The 19,188-nt window shown below is 40.2% G+C and overlaps 1 protein-coding gene across 6 annotated transcripts in view; it reads left to right on the forward strand.

Annotated features, from left to right (window-relative positions):
- The window catches only part of hoxb3a (homeobox B3a), a 50,102-nt gene that overhangs the window by 22,936 nt on the left and 7,978 nt on the right, over positions 1–19,188 (forward strand). The window contains exon 1 of one of the 6 annotated variants that reach the window (XM_044099040.1): positions 1,651–1,876. The exons of 3 other annotated variants lie outside the window; for them this stretch is intronic. The gene's annotated coding sequence lies outside the window, so the exon portion shown is untranslated. Of the gene's footprint in view, positions 1–1,650; positions 1,877–6,631; positions 7,234–7,530; positions 17,309–19,188 lie in introns of those variants that run through there. 2 more of the 6 variants (XM_044099039.1, XM_044099035.1) reach the window with 2 other exon arrangements.

Consider the following 19,188-nt stretch of genomic DNA (forward strand, 5'->3'; position numbering starts at 1 on the left):
GATAGATAGATAGATAGATAGATAGATAGATAGATAGATAGATAGATAGATAGATAGATAGATAGATAGATAGATAGATAGATAGATAGATAGATAGATAGATAGATAGATAGATAGATAGATAGATAGATAGATAGATAGATAGATAGATAGATAGATAGATAGATAGATAGATAGATAGATAGATAGATAGATAGATAGATAGATCTTTAAAATATTTAGGAAAGACAGAAGATCAAATCTAAAATAACACTATTTTTTTCCTTCATCAGTTTTAGTCTTCATTGTTCATGCGGCTCATATTTAGCTCTCCACACTCAGGGCAAACTTAGGATGACCGAAGCAGAAGCTCATGACGCTGTTAGATTTTCACTTCTTAGAATTTTCCGTTGCTTTGACCTTGAACGGTTTGTTCCTCTACAACCAGCATGTTGAACCTCTCAGTGCCGACATTTTTCTTTGCGCTCTATTGTTCCGCTCCCGGTGGCTTCAGCGCCAGAAGGAATCCAAGGTTCTATTGTTGGCGCCCCGCACGGCCTCTGGGTCCCCCTGCCTCCTCGGTGTCTCTCTCTCTCTGTCTCTGTGTTAATCTGACAATATGTCTTTGTTTCACTTTCTCCTCGGCTGAACTGCTGCTTTTTGGAGTTTTAGCTGCCCGCTACCTGCCCGACCCAACACACGCACCTCTAGCAGGAATTATTCTTGTTAATGGAAACTCGATCTTGTGGAATATTTTATTTCAGACAAGGAAGTTTGATTTATTTCAGCCTATAACATCAAATTATGAATATTCCGAATTTCCTAATAACAATTAAAGGTAATGTTATTTTTGGTTTGGAAATTTAGACCGTTATTTTTTCCTGCAGCTCTTGTCAGGTCCTGATGGCTGAACCTATTCATACTCTTTGAAGTGATTTGCTTGATTTTATGTTCTGAAAGGTTTTTCGTTTTCTTGAACATTTTAGCAGTAAAAAAATATTTGTTTTCGAGAATTAAAAAAAAAAGAACCAAACTCTTGCTGAGAAGCGCAGCAGCTTATTGTTGTAAATGTGGAATCTGACGGGACGAGATCTGGATTCTCCTGCTCAGCTACGAGACGACGACCTGAAAAAGATGACAGTGAGGATGGTGATGCCTGCACTCTTCTTTACAAACGAACACAACACTGAGAATTTCCTTTTTTCGTTTTTTGTCATTCTCTTGGCCTGGTGCTGCTTTACCTCACTCTTTACTGAACTAACTCCTAAAATAAGGAACCAAAGATTCAGCTCAGCGTCCTGCTTTTGTTTTCTCCTTAATTTGTTCCAAGCTAAACGGGCCCGCGTGGGTCCCAGAACCTGAGAGACTCATGGTTGCCCCCCTCCAGCAAGCACCCCCACCCAGACCCCCGCCACGGCCAAGACGTCACGTGCTTCATTAAATAATTAATGCAGGGGTTGCAGAACCGGTATGGATTCGTCAGGAATATAACGAACAGGACGTCGCTCTGCTCCAAGTGTGCGTGTGTGTCTGACGTGGAAAAGTCAACTGTCCTTTAAAAAATACAAGCCCCTTGTATCAGCAGAGAGTGGAGAGAAAGGGAAGAAGAGAGAGAGAGGGAGCGAGAGAGAGACGGGAGAAGAGAAGACACCGGGAAACGCCAACAGAGTGAGAGAGAGAGAGTGAAAAAGAGAGAGAGAGAACAGGAGAAAAGAGAGAAGGAGGCTGCAATAAAACTAATTTGGACGGGTGTGTGTCTTGCGGGTCGCTGTGGACGCCGTGAGTATTGCGGAAGGAAGGGGACTGCATGGGGGGAAAGCCCACTTCTTCCTCCTGTACGCCGCGCCGCCTTCGCCCGCTTCCCACTCAGTGAATCACAGGCTGTTGTAACACCGTGGTAAATATGCCCCCAAATCCTCATCTTTCGCCGTGTTTTCTCATGGTGCATGTGGCTGTCGTGTTGTTTACACATCACGCCCCCCCCACCCATCATCATCAGCCATTGTTTATAGGTTGGAGAGATACAGCCGTGCAGCGTACAATGAGGGAGGGAAGTAGGAGCACTGCGATGTTAGCCGATGGCTGTTTCTATCTTCAGAAGCACTTGAATGTTCTTCTCCATCTTTCTCCCATCAACTCCTGTTTGCCTCTACATCTCTTTATCCGCTTGAGTTTGTCCACTCCCTCTCCCTCTCCTCTCTCTCATTTTTTTTCCTCCCAGCCAGCTACTTCTCCTGATTTATAGTAAGGCAGGGTGTCAGCGTGCGGCCGCGGCTGCCATTGTGATTTTGTGAAGGAGTTCTGTTGTTTATGGCACCAGCCCCGATAAATCATGTGTCCCAATGCTGAGGGAAAATGACGGCCGATGGACCGATGATACAGCAGACGGAGGCGGAAGAAGACAGGATGAAGTGCCGCTGCTTCCACCGACACCTCTCTTACCTTACCTCTGTTTCACCACAGTTTCTCCTGTGTTACTGACGTTCCTCTTCACCCCCCGCCATTATTCACACAGTTTTTTCCCCCTTTTTTTCCTTCTCCTGATTAATACTCGCGGTCTTTCCTATTTCCGCCTTGCTCCGGTTTACTTAATCAGCTCTTGTTCATGAATTACTGTGGTGACCTATGAAAGTAAGATTTGTTGAAATTTAGCGCACCTCACGCAAAGGATCTGTTGGCAAAAGAAAAACTCTGTATTTAGACTGATGAAACTTATCAATCTGGACCTGGCTGACTTTACTGATAATAGCGCTTTGCGTCACAGCACCACGAGCGCAGGAAGGCCCCTGACTTTTGATGAAATGTGTGCTTTGTTGGCCTTTCCGGAACAATTACCGTGATTTTGATCTTTCAGATATTTTGCTTAATTTCTTCGCACTGCTGATTTCATTTTACTAAATTACGTTTGTTTCGTCTTCGTGCCATCCCATCTAACTACTATTATAGTTTATTCCTCTTTTTTCTCACCATGTATTTTTCCTTGGATGCTTGCTGCAGCGGAGCTTGTAGCCATTATTCGTTTCAGCATCCAGTATCTCTGGTTCCGTTCATCTTCGCTTTTAATCAGAATTATTTTTCCCCCTTTTGCTTTGAGATTGAAGACATGTGTGAGGTTCCATTTTTAGCCTGGTAGCAGAGTGAGATGGGGGCGGGAGTAAACATAATTTACTCACCATAACTCACCGCGGTGTGTAATGTTTGGGTTTAAAAACAGCTGGTGCGAAGAGAGCAGCAATAAATGCTGAACAGCAGGTCACATGTGTTTAAGGAAGAAAAAAATATTCACAGGCAGAAAGATTAGACTATTTACTATTATTATTATTATTATTATTATTATTATTATTATTATTATTATTATTATTATTATTATTATTATTATTATCAGTAGTAGTAGTAGTAGTAGTAGTAGTAGTAGTAGTAGTAGTAGTAGTAGTAGTAGGTATACTGTAACTGACTCTTAATGTTTATGATGGATGGATGGATGGATGGATGGATGGATGGATGGATGGATGGATGGATGGATGGATGGATGGATGGATGGATGGATGGATGGATGGATGGATGGATGGATGGTCATATTTGTGAGGCATACATCCTTGTCTGTCTCCTCGCCCACAGCATCAATGTAAACCGAAGTATCGCCAAATCACATCGATCCATCCCATAATAATGACAGCAGCAGAAAAGAGGGCAGAGCTTCGTGTTCCTGCTCTTCACTGTGGTGTCAGAAACAATATTTTAGCTCATTTCTGTGGACAGAGTAGGACTAGGTGGCGCTGGTGTTTTAATCCTACATATTACTCTACGGTAGTATTCCCCACTCTGTGGTCCATAACATTCGATTAAAATCTTTTTTACCCTTCACTGTGAAACGACTGTTGTAATATTTATGCTTGCTAGAAGAAACATATCTTCTCAAAAATAATATTGGCCAATGCTATCTAGCACTAAAATTGGGAAACAAAAAGAAAAGTCGAACTTTGTTGTGGATTTTGATATCTGCATGCTCTTCGGGATGGTTTTGAGGATGGGATTGCGGAAAGTGACCATTGATTCATAAATTGCAGCACGTAGATGAGCAGCGAAGACAATTATTGTTGTTTCTTGTTTATTAGTTTCTTGGGGGGGGGGGGGGGGTTGCCTCATTGCCTGTGTCAGTTTCTAAATAGTATTTTCTTACATGGTAGTTGTTTGTCAAAGAGTTGCTGTAAAAACCTCGAATAATTGCAAGCGGCTGCGCTGCAGGAACTGTGTTTCTGCAGCTCGTAACATAGTGCTGATCGGTGAGAGCAGGTTGTGAGAGGCCTCGCTGTATTCATGTTACATTCTGTGAGAAATGACTCTGAGAAAATATCCAGCGTCCAAATTCTCCTCAGGCAAATTGAGGAGAGTCGTGTGCTGCTAATGCGCCGTGGCGCGCTGTTCCACACCTTCTGTCTTCACATGTTGGATCACATATTGGTGGTTTCTCTGCTTGTTTGCAGAATCGGTAAAGACTTGACATAAACATGAACGTCATAACTAGTAACGTCCGACATAGAATGCCGCGTAAGTATTTGGAAAATTGAAATGATGTCCAGGTAAATAACCAATATTTACACAAAAGGATAGAGTAAATGTCAAGATTTTGTAATAATTGCCGACGAACAAAGCAGGTTTGCATCGGACAATTAAACGCGTCGAAAGGTTTGTGCAAAAATTGTTTGACAGTTTGTGGGACGTTAAGGTTTCCGACTGCGCCTGTCTGCATACTATGGCCAACTCAAAAAATAAAAATACTTATAAAGTAGGAGGGATTTCATTCGCAAAACAACAAAAATACAAAACGAATCTAAAACACAAAAGTAATCGGAACGGTACTCAATGTCTGTCAAGCCTTCTGCAGCAGACGATACTAGTTTAACTGAGTAGTAAAATCAACAACAACAATATAAAACAATAAAATTAATAGAAATTATTGAAAGTCTTAAAACATAAAATCACACTGCGCTTCGGTTCTAAATCTGCAGCCCTCTGAATTTCAAAAACGGATATTTAAGATGGAGCACGAGCTATCATGGTCTAACATGCCTTTGTAATTATTTTTAATTTGTATTAAAGTGTAACACTTATTATTATTATTATTATTATTATTATTATTATTATTATTATTATTATTATTATTATTATTATTATTATTATTATTATTATTATTATTATATCTTACGATGTTGCCGATATCCTGTCCTTTGCTCCACGCGCCACTCGTCTTCCTCCCCTAATTCTTCTTCGCGCGGAGAAGACTCTCCCGTTCGAAATAAATCAATGTGAAGCTTCTCTGGTAATTTATAATCTTCTTAGCGGCGCCGCTGACTCACAGCTCGTAAAACCGAAGCGTCGGGCCTGAATGAAGAGCCATACAGAAAAGCCCTTTTATCGGTCCCAGTCTGAGAAAGCCTGGGAAGCACGAACTGGAATCATTTGAGCCGGAAATGTTTCCAAGCCAGGACTGAATTCTCTGTTTTTCTTTCTTTCCTTTACCAAGCTTTATCCTACTAAAATGGACGGATTCGCTTTCCTTTACACAACCTCTTTTGTCCTTTCGTTTTCTCCTATTCTGCCATCCTCTCTAGATTTTCTGTGTAGGTGTGTGTGTCGCTGCGCGCGCGTGTCAGACTGCATGGCAGAAGGCCTGCCAGTACGCGTGGGCAGATATTAACACAAGCAAAGGGACGCATTGGGGATTCAAAGCCAAGTGCGCGTCGTAAAGATCGAGTTGATCTACAAATATTTGTCATTATCAGCAGCTTGACACCGTCGGCGCAAAGCAAACCCACATAGAGATAACCTTTTATTTAAACAAAATGAAAAAGTAAAAAAAAAAAATAAATAAATAACAAATGAAAATTGTAATAAAATTTAAACTAAAACTCTTTTACACATTTAATGCAATTTACGTTTTTAACTGTACATTTTCGGTATCCAATCCGCCTGGTAGACATGTTTACAGGAAGTAGAAAAGCTGAACCCATTGAAAGAAACTTCTGCCTTAAAAGGAGCATGGTGTTTTCCCTCTTGGGTCTCGTCTTAACCGTCTGTTCCTCTGATCGCCCTCAGTTTGCACCCATATAGCTGGGTCTTTGTGCAGGTGGACACGAGGCTTCCCGTGAACCGTCCAGACTAGAGGAGCACCTCCACCAACCCTCCAGAATCTTCCTTATCTCGCGCGTGCTCTGGGAGTCATCCACTCGGGTCAGGATCACTTCACGCAGCCGAGCCTCCAGTAGCGAATCACACAACGGGAAAAACGAAGAGGTAACAATCCACCATGACGGGAAAAATAAAAATCTTAAAATACTCGCGATGGAAACAGTGACGCATCAAACTGAGGGATCCACAGTGTCTCGGTTCATAAAACGGATCGACGGCAGTCATTTGCGTTAGCAGGGGAGCAACAAACATGTTTTGTGGATTCTTCAGATAGCTGGACAGAAGACAGGGGAACAGGATCTGAAAGGGTCGCGCGATTGCGCCTCACTCATCTGGGAAACAATACAGACTGATCACTGATCACCGGAGGCTCCTCTTGCGTCACTCTCCAATATCACTCGCTGTCACTTAGTGTGGGTCCTTCTAGGGTCTCTCTGCACCCCGAACCTTTGCCATTGGACCGATAATACTGTAATCAAAGAAAAGGAAAGGGTTCATCACTGGTCGATGTTCTGGTCAGGCACCGAGCCGAATGTGTGGAGCATTCTGCAGCAGACTGATAAGTGGGGGTGGGGAGAGCGCGCGCCATGTGTCTGTATTTTTCTTTCTTTCTTTTTTTTCGTAGGTAAGGAAGTACAAAGAGCCACATATTGAACAGTTCTCATGAGCTTGTGTGCCGCTGGTAGACTCCGATGGTGCAAATTTATTGGGAGCCTTGCAAATTAATGTCTCCTCCCAAACACTGCAGGCAAAAAAATAACTTCTTGAGACTTGAGAAAGAGAGAGAGAGAGAGAGAGGTGAGTTAGTGTCTGTAACGGACGATGGTACGGCTGGAAATCAGGTTTAACTGCTAATTGTCTGACTGTTATAAGCAGCGAGCAAAAAGCAAAGTAAATACGCACCAGCGGTTTTGAAAAAAATATATGCTACGTCCAAGTAAGAAAAAAAAAAGATTGATTGTTCATCGTAGCTGGAGTGGATGTTGTCCACCGGTGAGCGGCTGTTTTCCAGAGGGCTAAGCCATCAGCAGGAGATCCGGTAGCAGACAAACAGACATAAAGCAGGTAAGATCTGCTGGGTCTTTTCTTCCTCTGTTTCCCGTCCTACGTCCTCATCCCACGCTCCACAGCCCGACACATCATGGATTATCTGTTGTGTAAACGTAAATAGTGTTTCTCCCTCTTCGAGATATTCACGGGCTGCACTTGCTTGCAGACCAGGACGGAAAAATGTGTGTGTGTGCGTATGTATGCGTGCGTGTGTGTGTGTGTGTGTGTGTGTGGGGGGGGGGTGTTTGTGTGTGTGTGTGTGTGTGTGTGTGTGTGTGTATAGGTGGGTGGGTGCGCGAGAGCACATGTGCCTCAGAATGGGAAGACTAACAGACAGGGAGTCAAAAAGTGCTCCTTTTGCTTCCTTCCTCATTTTAAAAGGTTACCTGCAGCAGAAGAAAGCTTTGGACAGGGAGGTGCTGTGGTATGTGTGGGAGCTCCTGAAAGAGAGTGACTGAGATGAAAAGGATAGAGACCTGATGGCTCAAAGCAATGAAAGAAGATGCATGTTTGGCCAGTTGTGATTTATGATGGTGTGAATGGATTGCTCACTCAACAAGCCTTCCTCCCCCCTCATTCTTTCCTGCTTTTCTTACTCACATGTTGTCATGTCCTTTCCTGGCCCCAACAAACAACAAATTCAAGAAAAAAAAACTCCACTAAATTCCCAGTGAATATGACCTAAGATGAGCAAATTGTATATCAAAGTACTAATAGATAAATATAAACCCATGCAAGATAAGATTTTTGTGAAATACTTTCCGGTTATTCAGTAACAGCTTGTTGTGGTCAGACTCATCAATCCCCTGCTTGTTCATATTGTTCAACCAACTCACTGCCAGGTTATGATTAGTTCATAATGTTCTGTTAAAGCTGAAATTTCAATGTTGAATTTATTTATTATTATTGAAATAAGTAGCTGTAGGTTGAAGTTAGACACCCTCAAGCAGTAATTGTGCATCTTCTACAAATACAAATATCATATAGAAAACCAGTTATGATGCTTTTGAACTTTTCAATTGTCGATAGACTCTGGTATGAAGAGATACACTCTCTTCATACCAGTTAGAAGTGGCTGATGTTTGTAATTGAAGCAAATGACAGGGATAGCAATTTGAAAAAGAAGAGAATTTTTGTCTGAAATTGTAAATGTTGAAATGTTAAACAGTATGGAAAACATTTTGTCAATCAGTGATTTATTAGGCTATTTGATTTATTTAGCTAATACGATCTGCAGAACATGCTTTTCTAGAGGTTAAAAAAAATATTTAAAGAGAAGGATTACGCTTTCTTTCAAAGTTTTAGTTGACTTTCAGGGAGGACTAGACAATAAATAAAGCCTATACCCTTTACTACTATAGTTAGCTTTGACTCTAATTATTTCTGATCAAACTGGTCAAAAACAAAGAATAGCTACGAACGATTGCTAATTATGGCTTCCATCATCTTAACTAGCTTTTGGACGTCTGATCTACCAACCTGCTTGACCTTGGTGGGTTCTGCTCGCTGTCACATAGAGATTTTAAAAGTTTAAAAAAGCCACAGCAACTCCTTGAATTTTGTGATTTAATGGATTTTTCATACATCACTGACTATCTATGGGCAAAACATAACCAGAGTAAAATTGAGACAAGGAGGCCTGATGGTGTTGAGCTGTGTGACGGCTGACAGGTCTGCCTGGGATCCATACAGCTTCTGTTTTCTGCCGACCGGTTTGATTCTGGGACAAGAACCCTGATTATGTTTCAGAAGCTTCAAAGAGGAGAAACTGACAGGATCCAGGCTCTTCAATAACAAGCCAAGAAAACCCAGGTTTAGGTCACTTAGCTCTGTTCTGCAAGTGAAATGATACAATAAGGCAAAACATTATTTCCAGTAGCCTAATGCTTCTAAAAAGCCACATGTCCAAAACAGTCAATTAGTCAGTCAATGAATACATTCATCAATTTTAAAAACTATTATGCTTGAAAGATATCAAAGTTTTAGAGACAACTGGATGTGTTCAACACAGTGAAACTATTATTGTTAACAGGATCAGGAGTCACAGTTAGGATCAGAACTCACTCTGTCACTTCATTCTTCCCTTATAAGATTAGACTATTTAACTGGATGACCAAAGTTAGCAAAATATCCTTTCAAATATTCTGCTAATTAATTTTTTTACAGTAATATTAGAAAATTGGAAAATAATAAGAACTCTTCGCTCATGCATGAGCAAGCGGTCACATTTATCGCTGTCGATTCTGTTTAACAGAATTGTTTGGCTTGGCACTTTTTTGGCCCCGGAGCAAAAAGTGCAATTTGACCCCTGGAAAAACCCCCTTCCCCCTCTGATGATGTCCAGCTTCCTTTGAGATTGTGGTTAAAGATTAGCATCTCTTATAAAGATTAACTCTCTGTCATGCTGACGGCATGAGTTTTTGGTTCAGGACTGTTTCTACCTAAGGCCAAACTCTCAGTGACCAGAGGGAACTAGGAACACAGAAGAGTTCCACATGGGTGGATAATCAAAAATAAGATGTAAGATAATGAAGCAAAATGGCTCAGATACTTCTTGGAGAACGAGGCTTTAAAGAGCAGAGTGGCTTGTAAACTATGAACAAACAGAAAATTTGAAAAGGAAAACGTTTTTGTCAGATGTATGACAAAGAAATAAAGCAAAAGCATCTGTTTTTTTTAAATGGGTTGTGTTTATTTTGATGTGAATAAATTATTGGCATGTGTAACATATCCATCCATCCATCCACCCATCCATCCATCCATCCATCCATCCATCCATCCACCCATCCATCCACCCACCCATCCATCCATTCATCCATTCATCCATTATCAAACACGCTTACCCCTAGTGAGGTGGTGAGGCCTGCTGGTGCCCATCTCCAGCGGTTACCAGGCGACAGGTGGGGTCACCCTGACAGGTCAGCAGTCCATCACAGATATTCATTACATTTCTCACAACCAAATAAATGCGTTTTTCAAAACATTTTAAAAGTTTAAATACAGCAAAAAAAAAAAAAAATCAGCAGACAACTTTAGCTAAAAAAATATTTCAAAGTACATTTTTGCCCACAAAAAATGTAGTTCCGTGACAACTGATGGCCACAATAAAACAGAAGATGAGTCATTTTGGCGTAATGTAAATACAAAACCCCCTCTCCCTATTTTATTGACTTCTAAAATTATGTTGTGTTTTTGTTCTAGAAGTTTTAAAATTGTCTGAAAACAGAAGAAGGAGTGAATGTAGATGAATTTGATTCCAGGGCAGATCCTGCCATTGAAAAGTAGAGCTGATGTTGAAATGTCATCCACCTGAAACTGGTTGGGGGCAGAAAACACATTGCAGTGTTCAGCATGTCGAAGCTTGTCCATTTGGTGCAACTGTGGTGTTGATGATGATGATGAGGCTGCATAACAAACAGACTTCATTCCACTTTAAACAACACAAATCAAGCTGTTTGAAGTGTTTGTAAAATGTAGGAGTTTTACTATGTCTCCTGGTGAGTGATAGCTTCAAAGATCAGGTCCACCTTCACTGAACTGTGCTGTAATATCAGATTTTGCACATTTTTACACAGGAAGTTTGTAAACTTTCCAGAAAAACTCTTCTACAAGAGGGATTATTTATTTGCAAATCAGATAAACATATACATGGTGAACAATAAGGGTAGCAGAAAAGGGCTTCCCTAAAAGTTTCACTTAAAAAAAAAAAAAAAAAAGATGGAGACGGAATTCATATTTAGCGTGCAAAGGATAAATAAAATAATTTATTACCTAGTTTGGTCATATTTAAACTACAATGAAGATGTAACTGCATCCATCAAGGCAGGTGATTGATGGATATGTTACACATGCCAAGTAACAAAAATACAAGATGACAGAATATGAACTCAGCGTGATTGTGGAAGAATATGCATTTTAAAGATGAACTGTCAAGTGAAAACTATATGAAGAAAATCACTGAAAAGCTGCTGAGGAATCTGCACTTATCTCAGATGGACAGCAGATAGCAGAGCACATGTTTAATAGTCAGATGAGTCAATTCTCCCAATTCTTCAGCAAAAGCAACTTTAAATATGGTGTCAGAAATAAAATAGATCATCCTGGGAAACTTATAAAGCCCAGTTTGTGTGTTAGCTTTATAGTCTCTCTGTGCCCACAGTCAGGACGATTACCTGCTTTGTGCCACACAAAGACTATGAAGAAATTTAACAACTATTTGCTACTATCCCATGACTTCTGCACAGAGAGTTATGTTGTGTTGGTGTCCATAAAACATGCTTTCATCAGCTTCACAAGAACAGAGTGAGCATTATGAAGAGGACAGACAGACAACAATAAAGTACTTCGCACTTGCATTTCATCACAAATCTAACTTCAAGGGAAACACAGAGGTCTACTTTAAAACGGCAACATGTTATTTTCAAAATATCACGTACAAAAATTGATCAGAAGCAGATGATTAGAGGATGTCAACATTCTTTCCTATTTTACTCCATCAACTCAGTCAGTCAAGACATATAAAGTATTTTCCTTTCTATTACTGAATAAACAGTAACAACAAAAATGAAGAAAATTGTAAGAACTGTTTTTATTCAGATTTGTCTTTTTACTTTTCTGAAAATGCATTTGCTCATTAGATTTACTCAAGGTGCTCTTCATCAATTAGCTGGTTGCTAAATAAATACTTCAGCATGGGAATGATAACTTTCTATGTTGAGTAACATGTTTGCTACATGACACTAATGGTGTGAGTCACTGACTGTAGTTTAGTTCATTTTATTTTTTGTATATAAAATCAGTTCACACCAAGCATGTTTTCACTATGAACAGGTTCAATTTTCAGTTCAAATCAATTTTATCTATTGCACCAATTCAAGACAAATATCCCGTCACGTCTGAGGTCCACTTCATATCCACTTCTACACAATTCAGATTTGGATACAGTTCATTTGAATAAAGTGAAAATAAGAGCTATTCAAATTCAAATACAGACTCAGTTACAGGCTGAGTCTGTAGATTATGAAATATTTACTTATCAGTCAAAACTGTTTTCAGTTTCTATAAAACAGAAAGTTTAGAACAAGCATTAGACTTTAAATAGTAAAACAATTCAGCCCTCGCCATGGAAACATTGCTTGAGGATAAGTTTTATATAGTTTTGATGAGACATTTGGACTGATGTAATTGGAATATAATTTGCTTAAGGGAGGAAATCGTGTCCACCTCCCTAATGAAACTGACAGAAGATACAGAAGACAAAAGAGCAGAGTCTAATATGGTCTCAGTTGCAAAAGACATAATGATTGAAAATGTTGTTTTTTTTTTGTTTTTAATAGTTTGAAGCTGTGACATAATGCATAAACACTGGTTTAGTATTTAAGTTGTCACTTCAGCAGGGTCCCGTGATCAGTAAAGCCAGCAGCTAAACAGACATTGTTATGGGCTAAATATGGTGAAATATGGGTTTCTCACAGTTACTACAGAAAACTAATTCATTTTAGTTTGAGATTCCCCATAAATTTCACTGCAGTCTAATCCTACTGTGCTCTCCTTTAACCAACAAACCTTGGTGTTGTGATGCACCTGCAGAATTTCCCTGTTAAACCTTTAGCTCCTTTGACCTGGGAAATGCACGTTGCTACAGCCTGTCTGAACATCTCACACACTCTCCCCAGGAGCCTCTTCTTGAGCTCAAATTTTCACTCCTCAGCAGTTCTGGGGGGCCCTGGAGGAGGCCTCATTGTCTCAGCCTGCAAGCTAGCTGGCTAAGCTTGTCAGTCCCTGCATCATTTACTGGGCAACTTTAGACTAGTTCACTCTTGCTCAGTAGCTCCAGAGAGGCTGAGAGGAGGGGGAACACCGACTGCTGGTGCTGAGATGGGGATGGACCTCAGCCAGTGCTGTGTGTGAGTGCCTGCATGGAAACTATTTGAATGCAACAGAGGCGGCAGAGCTGGTAGTGTTGCTGGAGTAGACTGGTACAGAGGTTGGGGGATTTTTTGCTTTTGATTTATGTGTTTGGTAAAAGTTAACAGGAGTAGAAACAAAAACAAAAATAATTAATAATAACATGAGCTATATGGAGTTCTTCCATGTGGTTATGGATGTTTTTATTTGTTTGTGTGTGTGTGTGTGTGTGTGTGTGTGTGTGGGTGTGTGTGCGTGTGTGTGTGTGTGTGTGGGTGGATGTGGGTGTGATCAGAGTGCTTATGAAACATACAGGATTTACCTGCAACAGCTAATACAACACTAAGTTCTGTCGGTCTTGTCTATGACTGAAGCTGCAGTTATTTATGGGCTGTAGAGAAGAAACAGTTGCTTAATATTTGCACTGTTGCTTTTCCAAGCAGTTTGTGCTCTCAGTAAAAAGAGCAAAAGAGATATATTATGTCATGAATCTTAAGGTTTTCATTATATTTCTTCTCTTTCTTTCTTTCTTTCTTTCTTTCTTTCTTTCTTTCTTTCTTTCTTTCTTTCTTTCTTTCTTTCTTTCTTTCTTTCTTTCTTTCTTTCTTTCTTTCTTTCTTTCTTTCTTTCTTTTCATTTCTAACTAAATGGAGGTATACTTGGTAGTACTTTCGTTTTTTGTATTTGGGATTTGAAATTCGGCTATATTCTATTAGGCCGGTTTAAAACGAGAGGGAAGCGCCTTCAATATAATAGGATGTGTAAAATGATTACCAGGATCAATAGCAGCTCATATAACTCCCAGCCAAGCTTCATCCTCCTCTCTGCCGCTCTTTGCTTTTATTCCGGGAGTAATTTAAAGGTCAGTAGCCTACCTGTCTGCGGTGTTTCTGTTCCAAACATTCGATCGACTACATGAGGTCAGGGCTGAAGATCGGATTTTACAGACTTTTTATCTTCATCTTTTCTCTTTCCCCCTTCTATTACCGCTTTCTCCTCCGTCTCCTCAACTTTTGTTCCTCGAAGCTTTCTGGAAGTGATTTTCTCGATTAAAATATAAAATTAAAGGAATCGTCCGGTGAGTGCAGATGTTTTCGACTATTTATATTAGGGAAGAGGAGAACTTATTTTTTTTTTCTTTGACCTGAGGGTTACCACAAATATTATTAACGGAGTTATTTCGAAAAAGATGGGTTTTTATATTATTATTATTATTATTATTATTATTATTATTATTATTATTATTATTATTATTATTATTATTATTATTATTATTATTATTATTATTATTATTATTATTATTATTATTATTAAAAAAGGGTACCTCGGGGGCACAGCTGATAGCATGTGAACGAATTGTAATAGTGCAGACATGATCCAGCTAATAGAAGGTCAGTGTGATAACCGCGGGTCCAGGCAGCAGGAAACAGTCAGCTCCTCATGTGACAGACGGTTATAAATATGTCTATAATAAATGTTGAACACACTGTAACGATGCGTAAAACGCTTGTTCTCCACGCGCAGCTCATTTTCTTTTTCTTTCCAAAATCAAATGAAAATAGAACAAGAGAAGAAGTTAAAAAAAATGTTAGTTTAGAAACTCTGCACAGAGCTGCATAACAACAGACTGAAAGTCACAATAAAAGTATGAGTGTTCATGTCCAGAAGAGTCAGAGTCATTTCCTGTGACCCACATGAATGGGATCCCATGCAGTCGGATGAAAAATGTGGATTTCCACAAGGAACTGACTCACAGTTCTGGAGGCAAAGATCCAGGACTCAATCCTAAACACAACCCGTTGACACACGTCTGCCATCGACAGAAAACCAAAAAAATAAATTAATTAAAAAATCACGGCCATCGTATGCGAATACTGACGTGATTTTACAAGTCAATGGAGTCAACTTGTAATCCGATACGCTAATTTCTCCATATGTTGCAGTCTTCCCACACCACTCAAATGCTGAAACAAAAAAGGAGCTTATTAAGGACTTGGTAAATGAATAACTCGATTCTTCCCCCAGTCGTAGTGAGCTGGTCCTTGAGTCCATGGAAATGCTGCTTTAAAAGAAAAGTTGCAAACGGACACATTCCAGGCTCCTACCTTCTACCCACACCGAGCCCGTCCTCTCATTTAAGCAGCCAGCAGCCGCTGCTATCTGTTTTAAAGTCGGGCCGTTTACACACAAGCAAACACGCACACACACTACTGGGTTCGAGGGAACTCATAAATCTTACGTAGCTATAAACGACAGCGGTAGCGTCCTGAATAATACAAATAGAGAGGAGGCAAGTTGAGGGAGAGGGATGGAGCTGCTGCTGGGCTGGGGGGAGAAAGAGATTGCAGAATACTTTATTGTTTTCGTTCGGTTTGAACGTCTTCACCTCCATACAGACGTGTGTTTTTTCATCTTCTAAAAGCACAATTTCAGGGTAATATTTAAAATACATCTATCTGTCAGCATATGCTTCGAACGAACAATTTCAGTTCGTTGGTTTGTTGAGTCGAATTTGAAGGAAGATTATCTGATTAGAAATTGGATGTTGTGCCGTGAAAAATAGTTTAGGAGTTTATAAATGACCAAGGATTCATAAATGTTTTGATGATTTAAGAACAATTTGAATTGCTTTACTTTACTTTTCACAATTATTGTGTTAACTTTACTTTTCTCATTCTACTTGTATTGCTAATGTATTAGTTACTGTACGGCAGCACTATTTGTATTTTCAGTACAACTTTGCGACTCATCATCATAACACTAAAAAGTTACAAAGTAGACCACCATGTGCCACATATTTCCAGGTCATTGCGCACTGAATCTAATCTCACAAAGCGATATAAGACATTCTGGTAGTAGGGTTCTAGTGGGGTTCTAGTAGGGCCTACTGCAGTAATCAAAATGAATGAAACCATATTATTATTATGTTATTGTTCTCGGGGAATCCTAGGTGGTGACCCACGGGAAACAGTTTGAAACAAGACTGAGTGGCGGCAGGGGAAAGTTCGTTTTAAACCAGCTGTTAAAAGATGCTAGTAAAACGAATAATTTCCGAGTCGTGTCCCAGAGTCACAGCTGTGTAACTGTCTGCTGTAACGTGTGTGAATTGTAAAACGTGATCAGAAGTTATGGTGTCAACACGAAAGTTGACACCATAACTTCCGAGCAAGGAAGTGGTTGGAGAGCCAGCAACTAACTGCGAGGATTCTTTCCATGAAGCTCATTAGCATAATTTGTGAATGACGTTTGATGAGGGAGTCGTTGCGCTCATGACTCCAAATCCCTTTATTTTGTTTCTGTGTCCTGAGTGTTGTTGGTGCCTATTCGCGCTTTTTGTTAGAACAAAAATAAAACATCAGAATGCATGAAGAGCCAGGAGCAACAGCTCTGTTTGAAGGCTGTGTTGGCTCATGCTCTTAGCCGTGTGCACCAGACATCCCGGCTGCCTACCGGAGACCGAAGCCATAAAGCCCAGAAAAGGACGTTTAAAGAAGGAGAGACTTCAAGATCAAAGAGATAAACGAGTGGAACAAAATAGAAAGAAGGCGGATAAACACTCAAAATGCCATGGGGTAACAATTTGTTTCTCAGAGGTTGTATTGCTGACTGACTGGCTGACTGTCTGGTTCGCTGGCTGGTTGCTTGTACAGAGGCTAAGAAGAGAGAAATTTGAGGCCATTGTTATCAGCTCGAAGCGGTGAAGGCAGCGCTGGTGCCGGGGCGGAGGGTGGCGGTGGAGGGGGCGGGGGGGCGCGAGCAGGCAGCAGCAGGCTCCCGGTAAGCTCGACCAGCTCATGGGCTAGCTAACCCGAATATAGCCTGCAAATTGCGAGTGTTTATAAATCCTCTTCACCGCCCGTTGTCGACTCGAAGCCCGTTGGCGCTCCCACCTGTCAGCCGCTCGGGGTGCCCGATCCGCCTGACGCGTTGTGCCGCTGGCGCTGCCGCTGCTCCAGGAGAGACTGTGTTGTTGTGGCGAGAGGCTGCGCTAGTTTGCAGCCCGCACCGGAGAAGCCGCGGGCTGGGGAGAGGAGACAGGCATGAGGACAGCAGAGCTGCCGGATATATAGTTCATTCGATTATTTCTTATTGATACTGATCAAATGGAATCTTTGTGAGGACGTATGATGCGGCGTTGCTGTGTCCGTTCCGGACTGGACCGGGACTGCCGGTGCTAAGGAAGGTAAGAAACATCACTGGCAGTCCGTCATACATAAAGTGAACCCAAACTGAAAATCTAGCAGTTGAATTGCGGCTATCTTTCCCGGCTGTTGGCTTTGTGAGCGGCGGGTGGCTGGCTCAGTGATTTATGGGCCGTATGACTTGAATCCTGGTTCAAGAAGAGTTCACGATGCTTTTAGCTGCTGGACCTAGCAATCCCCTTCTTCACTCGGTCGTCCATCTCTGTCCTCCTCTCTTCTGCCTTTTCCCTGCTTCTGCTTCTCTTTTTTTTCTGGAGCTAACCCATATATATTTATGCAAAACAATGCCGACCATTTTTCTGTTATCACTTCATGCTTGTCCGTCAGCGTTAATGTGATCATCACCATGCAAATAGGCCTATGTTGTTTAATTATATTTTTACCAACAATATCACTTTAGTCAATTGTGGATATATCTAAATTCTGAACAATAATGACTCTTGTGAGGCCAGTTGTTTCGTGTTCCTGTTCTCCCTCTGTCCCTCTGTGTCTCTGTTAATGGAGAAAAGAAAAAGCTTCGTGGACTGTCCAAGTTAATGGATTCTCTTTCTGTCTCCCACCCTGCATGGCTCTTCGTGGCAGGCGCCATTTGTAATTTTATATCCCGGGATAAAACACAGACACTGGACACCAAGGCCGACTTCCACCTCTCTCTGACTCCCTCTCTTTCTTCAGTTGTTTCGGAGGCTGTGTCAGGAGCCTGTAGGTCGATTATTCAGGGAGACGTCTGGCAAAGTTAGTGATTGTATTAAGCTGTAGTCCTACATGCCAAGGGCAGAGGCATTACGTGTCGCGTTTAATGGCGAAACACCGTTATGATTTAATAACATATTCCTCCCACACTGTTTGCCATGGCCTCTCTCTGCCTCTCTTCCCCTCTCTCTCTCCTAGGGACTATTCCTCAGAGTAAATAATTAGGATTCCAGCTTGTCTGCTTGAAAGATAAATGGCTGACATGTGTGACGTACTGAGAACTGGAGGACGGCTGGAATAGAAAGAAAACAAAGATGAACCTAATTTCAAGAAAATATTAAAACATGAATTATAGTAGTTGTTTTAGATACGACAGCTGATAGGTTTACAAAAGCGTACCGATGTTAGATTTAGTCAGGCTTTCTCCGGTTTGATTTTTGAGACATTTTGCACGATGTGGAATTATGAGGAGATAATTTCTCAAATGCATAATCATACCGACAATTCTCAGGGTTTGAACTTTTCGTCGATAAATAAATAGTGCAATATATATATATATATATATATATAGACCTATATATATATATATATATATATATATATATATATATATATATATATATATATATATATATATATATATATATATATATATAAATTTACTGTAACATTATACTGTGTAATAATGTTACAGTACATACGTATAATAATAGTTATTATTATTATTATTATTATTATTATTATTATTATTATTATTATTATTATTATTATTATTATTATTATTATTATTATTATTATTATATGATTAAATCACTTAAAAAATATGAAATATTAGAGACAAAAAAGGAAAATTACGGAAATACCCTGACTGAGATGGTGCCTCTTTGCTTTGACGTTTCCCCTGAAGACGTTTCATCTCATGGGAAGTAATGAACACCAGCTGCTCTGTCCAGCTTGACGAGCAACTTCTGTATATTGCGGCCTTTTCATCCATGAGAACATAGAGATTATCCTGCTGCTGTTTCACCTCAAACACATCTATCTATCTATCTATCTATCTATCTATCTATCTATCTATCTATCTATCTATCTATCTATCTATCTATCTATCTATCTATCTATCTATCTATCTATCTATCTATCTATCTATCTATCTATCTATCTATCT

The sequence above is a fragment of the Gambusia affinis genome, linkage group LG19 (genome assembly GCF_019740435.1).
Source record: "Gambusia affinis linkage group LG19, SWU_Gaff_1.0, whole genome shotgun sequence".
Lineage (NCBI taxonomy): Eukaryota > Metazoa > Chordata > Actinopteri > Cyprinodontiformes > Poeciliidae > Gambusia > Gambusia affinis.